Here is a 14,745-nt window from a genome sequence, read left to right on the forward strand (position 1 = left end):
CTACCATCCTCCATCAGCCAGAGACAAAAGGATCTCTCCACTCAAGTGTGGGGAGTTGGTTGTTTTTTAATGATGCCACGTGGATCTGCTAATTTTAAGAAAACAGTCTTAAAAAAAAAAAAAACAACTTTGTTCCCAGAGTCAGGGGATGACACTCAATGAGAGCTAATCTTCTGAAATCTCTGAGACGCCAAGGGACGCACGGAACCACACTATGTAAGAATTGCATAGACTTTATTTCTCCTTCTTTCAAATATCACCTCTGGAATCCTTATGAGTGTACCAGATGGAGTGCCGCATGTTTGCAAAACTCTTCTCCATCCTCTCTTATAGAGTGCGGCCATCAACATGAATGATGGCCCCAGACTGAGTCCCAGTGATAAGCAGGGGCTCATCAACAAAAAGGCAACTGTGGGACAGTTAAAACGAGCACTCAGGGATGTGTCAGGAGGCTCGCGTGCAAGGCAATGTTCCGCCACTTACCAGGTATCTCACACTAGACAAACTGCTCAGCTGCTCAAAGCTCTGGCTGCCTCATCTTTAAAATAAGATAGTATTACCTCCCTCACCTGGGAAAGCGGTTTGTGAATTTTAAAGCGTTACACGGGAAAGGTGTATTTGAACAGGAAGAAGGGCAAGAAAAAGGAGAAGGGAAAAGGGAAAGAAAAAGGGAGAGCACAAGGTGGGGGATTAAAATCGTGGAGTATCAGGAAAGGAAAATTTGCTCTGGTCACAAGGTGATTCAGTGCCAAGGATGGAGTAAGATTCAGGCTCCTGGAGTCCCGGGCGGGGCTCCTGTCCCTTCACCTCCCTGGCACTGTGCAGAACCAGTGGTTACAAGCACTGAGTCTGGGACCGGATTCGCCCGGGTTTGAATCACAGTTATGTGACTTCCCAGCTGCGTGACCCTGGGTCAAATACTTCTGTGAGTCTCCATTTCCTCACCTGTAAAACCAGTTTAAAGGCAGTAGCTGGCACCTAGGGCTGATGTGGGGAGCAAATGACTCAATAAGGCTGTCGCGTTGCGTAGCTATCAATATAGTCAGTATCATTATTGAGCTAGTTTATTCCCTCCATTCTGCCTGGGCTTCGTTTTACTTCTCAACATTGTTCTTGGTTCTGGAATGAATTGCAACTGGATCCTGTTTTGGAATTCCTCCCATTAGCTTATTCACTTCAGCTCAACTTGCAACATCAAAGGTGGGAGGGTCACCTGGTAAAGAGGTTCCAATTCCTGAACGTTCTCTCTTCGGAAGCCCCCCTCTCTGGTCGTGCCTCCCCCCCCCCCCCGCTACCACCACAACTACTGCTGCTAAATCTCAGAGCAGGCTGAGCGGAAGCTGTTAGGGACTCCGTGCTGTCTAAAGGGAAATGCAATACAACCTACACTTCCCTTTTGCTGACAAGCATCCCGGGCCTGGGTGCCCCAGTGCTTTTTCGCAAATCAAAAGAATACAGAACGCATTATGTCGAAGCACAAGTTATCCTTTTATCGGTCAACTTGTCTGGGTCAACTGCTCCCGCGCATTTATTCTGGACATCTAAAAGATAGGACATCTAACAGTCCGCCTCCAATATTCCAGCTGCCTTTCACTTTGTTATCCAAAAATGATATTCTGAAATCAGGCTATTCAGATGCAATTATTAAGTACCAAAGCACTATCTTTTATCAGAGCAGTGGAAGGAATCCAAAGTCAGCGCCTGGGAGCCAGTACACAGGCACCATGGGGCCGACATTTACACGAAGGTGCCGGGTTTACCAAGCACATTTACCTCCACTCCCGCTTTTAAGCATCATTCTCTCTATCTTAGGGTGGGGGGAGGAGGTAGAAATTATAAGTTCCTCTTTAAGGAGGAGGAATTGAGGTTCAGAGAGGACAGATCATTATTCGAAGATCGAATAGAGAAAAGTACAAAGACTTGAATGCAAATCTTCCGTTGTGTTTCCTCCCACACCCCATCCCCTTCCTTCACATCTTCCTTCTCGGGTCCAGTGACCAGCCTCCGAGGCTTTCTCTGCTGTTCCTTGAACATGTCAGCACCTGATTTAGAGACTGTGTCTTCGCCCCAGGTCCTGTCTTCACTCCATGTGCCTCACGTCCAATACCCTCAGCCTCTCAGCCCCTTCAGCTACTGCATCTCAGTGATCTTCACCCCCTCAGTGTATCACCTCCCAGAGTCCCTCTAGCTCTAGACACACTGTATTCCAGTCTGACTTGTCTGTCACAATAGCTGTCCCCAGTTCTTTAAGACACTTTAGACCCACGGCAGCCTCCTTTCCCTTTATCCACTGCCTACTCTGTTCACTTCCTTTTGGGTTGACTGAGATCAATGATCGACCCCTACATTGACTTTTGCCCCATAACTTTAGCTCTTACCTGACCGTCCTTCCATCTCATTCACTTGGCAAAGCCCCACCCCGTTTGAACCCACATCCACCATCCATGACCTTACCTCCAGTGTTCAGTCCTTTTGGAGAATAACATCCCAGCCTCACAGGCTACAACCATCCCAGCCTGTAACCCACAATTGATGGTTACAAACACGGGCCAAGCCCGAACTGCTTCCTGGTGATCCTTTCTTATTTCCTGCATCAGATCCTTCTGCCGTTCTTCAGAATAACTATTTTACGTTACAAACGTTGGTGCTCCCCAGGACCCCCTTCTTCAGCAACTGGCTTCATATCCGGCCTCACAAAGGGAACGAAAGCCACTGGAAGTCCCTTCGAATCCGCGTGAGTAAAACCAACAGACCCATTGGCACCCACACCTCTCTTTCCCGTCTTTCTTCCTCTTTCAGCTGAAAGGCATTCCCTCCTTTCACCTCCATCTGTGCTCTCATCCTTTCCCTCCCGCCCCCCCCAGGAATGACTTCCTCAAAATCAACCCCAGTCTGCCCCTCAGCATCCGTCTCTCCCTCTCTTAACTGTCCCTTCCCTCTCAGAAACCAAAGAAAAACAACCAAAAACCCTCTTTATTTCATATCCTTACTGCCTTTCATAGCTAGGCTTCTTAAAAAAAAAAAATCTATTCTCTTGCTTCTCACTTATTTTTCAATGTACTGCAATCTGGCTTCTGTCCCCAGCATTCTATTTAAATAGTTCTTGCCAAGGTCAAGATTTTAAGTATAAAAGGCAATTTTCAGTTCTTACCTCATACGATGTATCAGAAACCACGGCCTCTGGTGACCCATACCTGCCCTCTTAAACAGTCATTTATTTTAGCTTGCAGGGAATTGACTTCCTGATTCTCCTCCCAGGCTACAGGTAGATGTCTTCCTTGGTAACCTGATGACTCTGAACACTGTTTTTTTTTTTTAACCGAGCACTCTCTTTTGAGGATCACAACCATTTATAAAACAACTGCCTACCAAATCTCTATTTGAATGTTCCAGGTAGTTTAAATTCCACTTTTCCAAAGCTGACTCATCATATTCAAATACACATGATCCCCCAAAAGTCTCCATGCCTTCAAGGCTCTCTACCTTGATGACAAGTACCACCATCCACCCAGCCGACTAAGTTAAACACCCCTCCAGTCATTTTTTTTTTTTCCTATTTAACCTAGATCCAATGATCCATCACTTAAGGTATGACCTTACTAAGTCCTTTGTTTCTTGAGTCTTCCCTCTCAGCCTTCATGTTCAAACCCTGAGCCTTCTGTCTCCTTCAAGTATCTCAGGTTAAGGTGTCACTTACATGTCATTCTTGCAATGACGCAATTACAGAGAAGGGAAACAAATTAGTGGCTGCTCGGGGTTAGGAACGATGGGAAGAAAGAGGTGTGTGTGACGCCAAGGAGAGGGCACAAGGGAACTCTCTGAGGTGATGAAGCCGTTCTGTATCTTGATGGTGGTGGTGGCTGCGTGAATTTACACATGTGATAAAATGGCACAGACCACACCCACACCAGGTACCAATGTCAATCTCCTGGTTTTGATAATGTTATGGTTATATAAGATGCAGCCATTGGGGGAAACTGGGTGAAGGGTGTGGGGTCCACAGATAGCTGGCAGATTCTTGCTCCAAGTCCCCTCAGGTGTCAGGTTGCTGCCCTTTACAGATGATAAAGAATATTCCTTTCTTACTGCCTACCTGCCTTAGCTGAACTAACTAGATAATGATTAACCTTACAATGCCCGGATGCCTGTCACCACGACGGGTCACAACCCCCTACCAAAATCACTAGTCTTACCCTTTCACGACCCCCTCCCTTCCCTGTCACCTCAACATCAAATCAGAGAATTGTGCACGAGCTGATCACGCACCTCGCGACCCTCTTTGTGCCCAGTGTCATGTAAGCACAAGGAGTTAAAGGTTACTCTCCTTTATAAAAGAACCCAGCAACCGACCCAACCCCCGGGGTGCACAGACACCTCTGTTCTGTGGCCCACTGGTGCCTACAGCAGCATATCTAATAAACTCCTTTTCTATCTTCATCTTTCTCTTTGGTAAATTCTTTCTTGTGAGGAATCCCACAACAAAGGGCACATGGGATCGACCTATTCCGTCTTTGCAACTTCTTGCCAATCTATAATTATTTTAAAATATAAAACATATCTCGAATCTCCATCGATGCTACTTCTGTCCGAGACACTCCCCTTTCTCACGTGGCTGGGGGCCACAGCACTCTGTTTTCCTGCCATACGTTCTGCACCCTCTCTCCCAACTTCGCCCATCCATCCATTCTCTCCATTTTAGCAGGAGTGCTCTTTCTAAGATAGACAATCTTAACATGCTTCGCCTCTGGGCACAATCCTCTAAAGAGCTCTCTACTGTCCTTAGAATCTGGTTCCTAAATTGTGTGCTGGTTCTCTGCAGGGTCTCCTGCAGAGAAGCACAGCAAACTCACAGGAGCACAGCGGGATACTTTGAATATTCAAGGGAAATAAGGGATACTTGATATTTATTGAGCATCAGAAAAACCAGTACCTTGAGGTAGTTCACAGCTTCAATGTGAAGATACCCTACATTCCTTTCCTTTCGATACTGGCACATCTTTGTCAAGGTGCGTTGTTGGCAGTTGGTCCAATTACAAACTGCAGAAAAATTAATGAGGGACAGGAAAGGAGGGTGGCTGCAAGATTTGAGAAGTGGTACCTGTGGTTATTTCAGGATAAAATAAAAATACTTCTTTTTCCTTAGAGTTGCATGTATTATTTTCCACACGGCCACTAAACCTTTGCGGATGCAGGTACCTCATTTAGTTATTTGGCTGTAACTACTTAATAAACAGAATTATTAGATTTCTCTGACCTAGGGAGATAAAAATCACTGAGGCTTTAAGAGCATCTTGAAATAAAAAAGCACAGGATCACCACTTTAGGGTAAAGTTCAAAGTCTTTTTACACAACAGCCACAGAGCTTCGCGACCTGACCCCCGTCTGATTTCTCTGGCCTGCATGCTAACATTTCTCTGCCTATCACTCACACTGATTCACCTGCAGGTCCCAGAACAAGTCTGCCCCTCAAAACACACACACACACACACACACACACACATACACACAGCTCTCTACCTTCCTTTGCCTAACTCCTTCATCTAGATCTTAAATTTGGAAAAAAAAAAAAAGCTTTTTTTTTCTCCTTTAAAGACTCTCTTAATCTTGCAAGACTAACTTCAGTGCCCTTTCTTTGCCCTAAGACTTCATTTCTTGCTTCTTTCCCTGCACTCCCCATCAGAGGTAGCAATTGCGTTGTTCACGGTCTGTCTCTCCCCAGCTACGTTTAGCGCCCTTGAGGGCACAGACCAGTAAGGCTTTGGTGTCATTAGAGGCAAACGCAGTCCCTGCACGTGGTAGGGACTCAACAAATACGGGCTGAATTAACGCCCAGGTGAGCAGCTCCTTCCCAAATCAGACAGTCCCAAATCATTTAGCAGCGCGGACCTCCGTATCATTTATACGCAACCTCTTTTTTTCTCACACGAGCCACACTCCCCCATCAATGTGGTAGAAAGCCAGGTGTCACACTAGAGTCACAGAGAGGCTGTCACAAGGTCGCTGGCCTTCTGTCAACAAGGCTGTGGTTTGAGACAAAGCCAACTCACCCCCACCACGGGCACACACCCAGCGCCTCCTGAAGCTGGTGATTGTGGTGAAGGTGCTTGGGTGAGAAGCCATCCCTGGGGGACCAATTTCTCCTGAGCCATCCACATCAAAGACAACCTGGCAGGCGCGGCGCAGAGGGACCTGGAAGATGAGATGTCCCAGGCTGCTCCCATCACCTGGGCTGATTAATAAATTAGATGCTTGCAAATCATGGGACGTGGACTGTTTCCATGAATCAACTCATGCTGATCACTTAAGGATACTTTGCCAGTGCATAGGCAGTGGATTCCTGCCACATGTGCCTCGGTGTCAGAAATCTTCCTCTCTGTGGTTCTCTTTCCGTATTTCCCTCCTACCAAGTGTTTTCTTAGTATCAGAATGGGGCTATGCTGCCTTCTTGAGCACCTAGGCCACAGTGCACAGAAGTCAAGCACCCCTCTGATGGCTGGAGGTCTCCTGCAAGCCTTCTCAGAGCTTTACGGTTGAATTTTCAGGTATGAGTGCTTCAGACACAAAGGGTAACTTGTTTCAGTGACCAGTCCTCAAACACTTGCTCTGTGCTAAATGGGACCATTCGTTATCTTTTTAAATCTTCACAACAATCCTAGAATGTATCCCCGTTTTACAAGTGGAGAAACTGAGGTTCAGAAAGTTTAAGTAGCACGCCAGGATCTCATGGGTAAGAAGCAACAGAGCCAAGATTTCCACCAAGGTCTGCCTGAGCCTAAAGACTCGCTCTGCACCATGAAGCTTTAGCGGCTGTTTTAGGGTTCGCATCGGCTGAGATACTGACCTATGGCTGGAAGTTTCCATAGAAGACAAGTCAGGTGCAGATACAGGGCCAGATGCAAAGCCTTCCTCCAGCCAGTCTGGGAATCCACTGCTAATGAGACCCAGTCATTCTCATGCCCAGAAGGAAGGCCTTGAGAAATAAAGAAATAGCCCGGAGGCAGAAACCTCAGAGTTCTGGTTCCTGTCCTAAGAGACACAAAGGCATCCAGCAGCTGGAGAACTCTCCAGGAAAGAATGCATCCTGCCACAGGGTGCCGGGAATGGAACTGGGGCAGGTATGCCCAGATGCAGCCCGGGCTGGTCTGAAGCATCTCTGTTGGTGGACCTAAGTTCGCTTGGTTGGTGAACTTCATCTTTATTAACTTTGACTTGGCTCCAGCGCCCTCCCTCTTCCCTGAATCACTTCCACAGCTTTCCAATCCTTCTCTCTTACTCCCTTCCACGCATTCCTCACGCTGCAGCCAGAGCAACGTTTCTAAATGTAAAATCAGACCATGTCAATCGCAGGTTGCAAATTGTTCTTGTTTTCCTGTTGCCCCTCAGATAAGGCACCAGGTTCCAACCTGCTTAACCTGAACCCACGGCAAACTCTGCTCATCCAGCATAGCACAATCTTCCTCTGAGCCAAAATGTAGCCACAACAGAGACTCAATGTCAGTGTTTTTCAAACTGCAAGGCCCGCCCCATTCGTGGAGGTGGAAATCAGTTTTGCTGGTAGGCACCAGCATTTTTTAAAAATAAACAAATCAGAAGGGAATAGATTATATTAGAATCGAATAGAGCAGAAATATCAAGACGCATTGCAGGGAGGAAGGTTTAAGATTTTCTTTTTTTTTTTTTTTCCATGAGTTTCCACTTCAATGACATATCTTGGTATCTCTAGGTTTATTAAGTGTCAATGTAAAATGTATTTTTTAGCATGAATTAGGTCAAGAAGTGTAAAAACAAAACGAACAAACACCACTGCTCTAAAGAGATACGTACTAACACTCTGACAATTAACGAGAGTTTGAAGGTTGCTTGAAATCAATTTGCCACCCTAATTTCCTTTCATTTTTGGTTCTCAGCTCCCATCCAGCCTTATTTCCTACCATGACTGCAGGAGTACCCCCTAAAACCATGGACAGTACGCAACACTATATATTATATACTATGCGTTTTTTCCCATGCGTATATACCTTTGATAAAGTTTGATATATAAACTACAGTAAGAGAGTAACAATAATAACTAATAATAAAATAGAACAATTATAATAATATATTGTAATAAAGTTATATGAATATGGCCCCTCCCCCTTTCTTTCTCTATCAATATCTTATGACCCAAAAGTAATGCCTTTTCCAACTTAACTAAGCACTTGTCATGCACTCTGGCCATCACTTTTGCAGTTTAAGTTTCAACAGCAAAGCTAGCACAAACCTCTTTTTTTCCCTTCCTCACAATTTCATGGATGGAAGATTCATTCTTACCATAAATCTTAGCACCTGGGCATATGATTCTTCTTCTTTCTGTATTAAGTTCAGAACTTTCACCTTTTCACTGAAAGGAAGCACTTCACTGCATCTCTATGACATATTTGAATTGCCAGCATCACCACGCTTGCACCCCAGGGCCATTATTAAGTCAAATAAGGGTTCCTGAACACAGCACTGAGATTCCAAGACAGCTGATCTGATAACCAAGGTGGCTACTGACTAACGGGAGTGGATTCCACTGCACAAAGGGACGATTCAGGTCTCGGGAGGGACAGAGCTGGACAGTGTGAGATTTCATCGTGCTCCTCAGAGCGGCGTGCAATTTAAAATTTTTGAATTATTTCTGGCAGTTTTCCATTTAATGTTTTTGGACTGTGGTTGACTGTGAGTAACTGAAACCACTGAACGTGAAACTTTGGGTAAGAGGAGACTGTTGCGTTACTCAAAACACACTCACACACAAAGACTTGGAGGTCCAGGCTTTCTTCTGCCTCCCTGCCTTTGCAGGCGCTGTTCCACCTGCCTGGGTGCTTTTCTCCCCACGACCTTCCTATAACATCCTAAGCCTCCTTGGAGACTGACTCTGGTACCCCTTCCTCTAGGGTGCCTGCCTAGACTTGTCTTTTTCACGTATCCTTCCCCAGATTCATGATCCCAATGCCAAGGGCAGTTCCTCTCCCCACCCCCAAACACAGCACCCGGGTTATTGATCAATCAGGGAACTTAGCAAATGGTAGTGGGGTTATTTGCCTGTCAATCCATTTTCCCCAAGAGACCTTGAGTTCCTTGAGGTCAGGGATCAAGTCTTTTCTCTCCGTGTCTCCAGAGAGCTGTTGCTGAGCCTGGTCAGTGGGAATCTGGAGATCGGTAAACATATTTACCAATGGACCATGGATCCTGTCCCTTTCTTTCTTCCCTGGCCGAGATTTGGGGCATAGAGTCTGAAGCCCCAAGGGCTTGTGTTCATTATCCGCCTAATTCCCGCAGTCTTAACAATTGCCATATTTGACATCAGTTTAAAGACCCTGTGTCAGTCTGTCCTTTTGAGGGAGGTGTGCAAAAGCCAGTCCATTTTCAGACATTGCTCCCGACTAAAGCTGGACAATAGCTCTACAGAGATTGCAGCAAAGAAAGGTCTGCAGCTCACAAAAGTCAGTTCAGTAATAACGTGGGAGCAAAGAGGTAAAGTACAGCAAAGGCAGCAATTTGGTAGCGATAAAGCTATTGGTCTTGGAAGTGGAAGATCAATTTTAAATAATCGACACAGAAGATTATCTCTGAATTGACACCAAGTGGCCCGGGAGATGTTTGCTGGCTATCCCTCCTCGTCCGTCTCTATTCAGGGAGAGCTTGACTGGAAATTTGGGCTAAATGAAGGAAAAGGTCGGGGCAAAGGCTCTAAGTGGCTGAAACTGACAAGGGCAAACATGGGACAGTGTCCGAGTCTCGTCTCCTTTTGAGCCCACCTGGCATGCTCTTAAAGAAAGAGAAAGTACGTTAAGGCACTTTGTCCAGGCTGCTTTTAACAGTGATGCTCTCAACGTCTCACCTCCCAAGGTAGGCATACTGCAGTCAGCGGACAAGGTCACCAAATCTCCCAGAACTCCTGGAAGGATGGAGGCTTTTTATTTCTGGAGTAGAGCACCAGTTTGCTTTAAATGCTACCTCTGCAGCAGGACACAAAAATTGATTTACTTCCTTAATGCATCAACTGCCCCCCTGGTCTGAGATCATGTCTAAAAACATGGAAAATCCCTTCCCCTTTGGTCCTACAGCCAGACTTTTTGGGAACCCAGCCGTTGCACTGGTTGGTGCCTGTATTTCCGCCATTCCAACTCAAACTCATGATGACCAAAATCTAAGATCATTTATCCTAATATCCTTCCCATCATCCCTTTTCTGTTTTTTTTTCCTTTTTCCCCCAAATACTTGCTCTAGAGCAAGGTTTCTCAGCCTCTATGCTACTGGCATTGTGAGCCAGCTAATTCTTTGCTGCAGAAGGCTGTCTCCTCATCCTAGGATGTTCAGCAGTCTCCCTGATCCCTGGCTGTAACCATCAAATGCCAATAACACCTGCCCGCACCCCTGACATTTCCAAATGTCCCATTTGGAAGCAAAACCACCCCTGATTGATAATCATCACCTGAAGTTTTATCTGGAAAACACTTTTTAACACTGCACTGAACTAGAGTTCCATGTCATATACTTTAAGAAATATTGATTTCAACTAATTTTTGCCACACTAATAGATACCATGTGATATCAAGGTTCCATCTGGAATCCAGAGCTTGGCAGTTTTCTTTCAAGTTCAACCACAAGCATCCTAACGGTGGGGTGGTGGACTTCTCTCTCACCACCGCATGTCTGTAAGCTCCTCAAAAGCAGAGACCTGTCTACCTGATACAGATACAGCATCGACTACCCTGTGTACAGCATCCGGCAAACCTAGGTGCCCAAGATATACCCTTGAATGATCTCTGGACAAGGACCACATCTCATTCATGTCAGTAGAACCATCCACCCAGCCCCATGCATTTAGTGAAGCAACTTTACCACAAAACCTACTACATCTATTTTTGTGAAACACATGAAGGAACCACCAAGGTAGTGGATTAGAACTAAGATTCACGCAACTCTGAAATAAATATGCCAGTTAGGCAATCAGACTTGGTTTACCAATATGTGATTTACACTCAACTTTCAGGTACTTATTCAAGGCTCAAAGGAAGGTACACCATAAGCCACAAACCACTTGCTCTGAAACTTGGAGGGGAAATCACTCAATAGGAAACCACCTTTTGTGGCACAGTGACCGCCATCATCGGGGTCCCGCCTCCCCTTCCCCGACTCTCCGAAACCAGAGCTTACAAAGGGTACCGCAATTCTCCTTTTAAATTCACCTCTGGAATAACTGCCAAATTGACAGCAACTACTGATGATCCCCAAGTCAGGAAAAGACAAACAGAAAAGGAAAACCCCAAAAGGCGGTGGGAACACAGGAAACACTCTTTGGACCAAAGTGACTTTCAAATTATCATGAGAAGAAAAGGAATAATTTCTGGTAACACAACCAGCTCTCTGAGGTCATGGAGGGAACGGCACTTGTGCACAATTCCAAGCTCTGTTTGCTTGATAGCTAAGTTACTTCTGGCCACAAGAACTCAAGGCGTTTAATATTGTTTCCATTTTACAGATGAGGAAACTAAGTCTCAGAGAGGTTACACCTTGCTCATGGTCAAAGGAAACCTCTCCGTATTTGGTCATAAACTAAGTAAGTAAGAACTGAGAGAGGGTTATGACCAAACAGAGTTCAGGGCTCAGGCTGTGAAGTCTCCGAGCCCTGCTTTTGCTTCCTAACTCGGCCTCTTCCCAGACATGTGATGTGAACCATCTCCTTCATCACTAGGTACCTTAGTTTCCTCACTGGGAATATGGACAAGACTAGTATTTCCCTCACAGAATGGAGGTGAGTATTTAGCAATTAATATATGTATGGGCTTAACAGAAAGTGAAAATTTTATCGGAATAATGATTTAGAACCTTAATGGAAAAAGATCTCCAGATCTAAGAACATTTAAGTTTTACGAAGCATTCTCACATTAAGCTGACCTCATCTGAACAGGTAGGTAGGACAGATGCCATCATCCCTGTCTATGGAGAAGAATGCAGAATATCTGAGCAGTTATTATCCATACCTATCTGCAGAATGACAATTGTTGGCTTTCTCTCTCTTTTTTTCCCTGAATCTTCCACCCCCATCTCTGAGCTTGGTGAAGGAGGAGGTGGACACTGCAGGTCGTGGGTCTGTGTGTGGGGGGGTGTGTATGTATATGAGTTTTACTGTTTTCCTTTGGTCATCTCTGTATTACCAAATCACAGCAGTTTACAGAATATGATTGGCGTTAAGTTCTAAAGCAATGGATGGATGAATGAGTGAGTGATGCACGAATACATCTGCCCAGGGATGAGAAATTTAGAAAGTGGTTCCAGAATAAAAAAAAATTTTTTTTAATTAGAAAAAAAAAAAAAACTTGAGCCTCCAGACTCCAAGTCCAGAGTCCTCTCCAGTACTCCATGCTGTAATTTCAAATGACAACATTTCACGGAATCACAGAATTTCAGGGAAGGGAAGGAACTTGGAGACTATCTTAGCAAATATTCCCATTTTACAGATGAGAAAACAAGAACTCAAAGAAGTACCATGACTTGGCCAAAATCACACATCTGGGAGGCAGGCGAGCTGAGCCAGCACCCAGATTCTCAGCCTCCAAGATCAGTGAGGCTGCCACTGCCCCCTAGTGGATTGGATTCCAGAGCCGAGAACTCCCCCAGCCTCTGTGCGTCTGCTCAGATTTATGAGCGACAGAGCATGAACCTCGGGCACCCACACTACAGTTTGTGCACACATTATTGCTCAGCTTGTGAAGCCACACAGGAGAAGACCTCTGCTGGGATTTAATTTGAAAGGTTCTCATCACGGCCTGGGGCACTGACTCCCCACGAAGACTCCATGAGCCGAAGCCAGGCTCTGCCTGCTTATGCCTGAGGACAGAGATGGCCCGAATCCACTTATGCGAGGTGGGGAAGACTTCCTCCCAGTTTCTTCCGAAGCTCCCAGATCACCCTGGGTCCCAGCCTGGGTCTTAAGGTCCGGGGGCCTGGCCGAAGCTGGAGTTCTAAGACATTTCAGAGAGGCATCAGACAATCTGGCACGTTCTGGTAGTAAAGCCTTTCTTTTGTGATGCAAATGTCAAGTTTCTAATGTGCTCCGTCCAGGCCAGCACACAGGAAGACACACGAGAAATCACGTGTGGACATGCCTTAGTGTGTCAGCAAAGCGGTGAAGACAAAATGTCAGCTGACAGCTGCCCCAGTGAGGACTTCCTGGCTGGCTTTTGCTCTGGCCTGAACCTGGTCCAGATGAGCACACGTCTCTGAGCTCCCATTTGCATGTGTGTGTCCAGGAAAGAGGCGCCCCGCCTAACCTTTGCACATAATAGGTTCCAAACCAATGCTTATGATCCCCCAGTGATGTCTGTCCTGCACTTTTTCTTTTAGAGCACTTGTGTGTGTGTTTAATTAATGCGACCCTACGGGAGCAAGGACCGTGTTTGTTTTACTCACCATTGTGTCATCTGCCTTGAACACAGTGCTGGGCCTGGAACTGGTGCTTAATAATTATTTGAGGATTAAATAAAGGAAGGAAGGAATAACTAGATGACCAGGGGCCTGACTTCTGGGTTAAACTCCATTATTTAATTAACCATGTGACCTTGGTTAAATCTTACACTTAATTTTAGAGCTAGAAAGGACCTTAGAAATCCGCTTGGTGGATGATTGTAAACTTTGTGCTAGCAGTGGCTTCCAGAGAAAAGCGTGGGTGAAATCTGAACACAAGAGCAGGTGCAAACCTTCTCCGGCAGAAGGGCTGTGTGAGGCCGGGGGTCCTGCCGGATCAGCCCCGCCTCCCTGTACTACTGTGACTTCTATGTCTTCTTTCATCCGTCCTCAAGATTTCAAAAAGCATAGCACTGATCCACATCAAGCCTGTCATTTGATAGATGAGGAACGTGGCATCCAGGAGGGGAGGAAGCTGGCCTACTGTCACAAGACTAGTGCCTGGAGAGCTGGACTTAGGATCCAGATGTCCTGACCCCAAACTCATTAGCAACTTTTTACTTCTCATCTTTCCTAAACCTACCTCCAAAATGCTTACAGAGCGGTTGGGAGGGAAAACGTTCGTGAGAGCCCTTTCAGAGCCTCGAGACACTCTACATTTGGAAGCCATGCTGGGGGGGGGGGGAACGGGGACACGTAGCTTACTGGTTGAAAGGAGGACTCTGGGGTCAGATGCATCAGTGTTTGGGCCCCAGCTCCACTCCTTAGCGATGGATGAGCGAGGGCCATGCAGTCGACCTCCCCGTGTCCTGGTTTTCTAGCATTGCTCAGCCTCAGAGAGGATGTCGTGAGAATCAAATGCCCTCCCTTCATGGCGCATCCAAAGTGTTCAAAAAAGGCTACCAGTGTGGAGCATTCTGCATCTGCAGTTCAACCCTGGGTATCCATTTAAGTATACGTCGCTTCAACAGCAATCACGAGGACACAGCAATCATCTAACGTTCACAAGAGCTCCCTTATAAAACCCCGGTAGAGCCCTCACCATGTCCTATTATTACTGTTTGTCTTCAAGCCAACCTTTTTCCAGTGCCAACCCCAGGGCCAGGCACACAATCGTTGCTAAGATACGTTTGCAAACAATGAATGGATGTCTGTAGTGCTGGCAAACTCATCATCAGACTCTGTTTCCAGTGCAGGCTCCACCTTTCCTTGGCTACAGAACTATTCCAGTCACTTTTCTTCTGATCCTGAAAATGGAAATATGGGCCCTCGTCCTCCCAACCTTAAAGTGTCCTCAGGAGGCTCAAGTGT

At 46.0% G+C, this 14,745-nt stretch overlaps 1 protein-coding gene across 1 annotated transcript in view; it reads right to left on the reverse strand.

Moving 5' to 3' along the window:
* The window catches only part of BRINP1 (BMP/retinoic acid inducible neural specific 1), a 158,863-nt gene that overhangs the window by 95,296 nt on the left and 48,822 nt on the right, over positions 1-14,745 (reverse strand). The gene's annotated exons all lie outside the window — the stretch shown is intronic.

This window comes from Vicugna pacos, chromosome 4 (genome assembly GCF_048564905.1).
Source record: "Vicugna pacos chromosome 4, VicPac4, whole genome shotgun sequence".
Taxonomy (NCBI): domain Eukaryota; kingdom Metazoa; phylum Chordata; class Mammalia; order Artiodactyla; family Camelidae; genus Vicugna; species Vicugna pacos.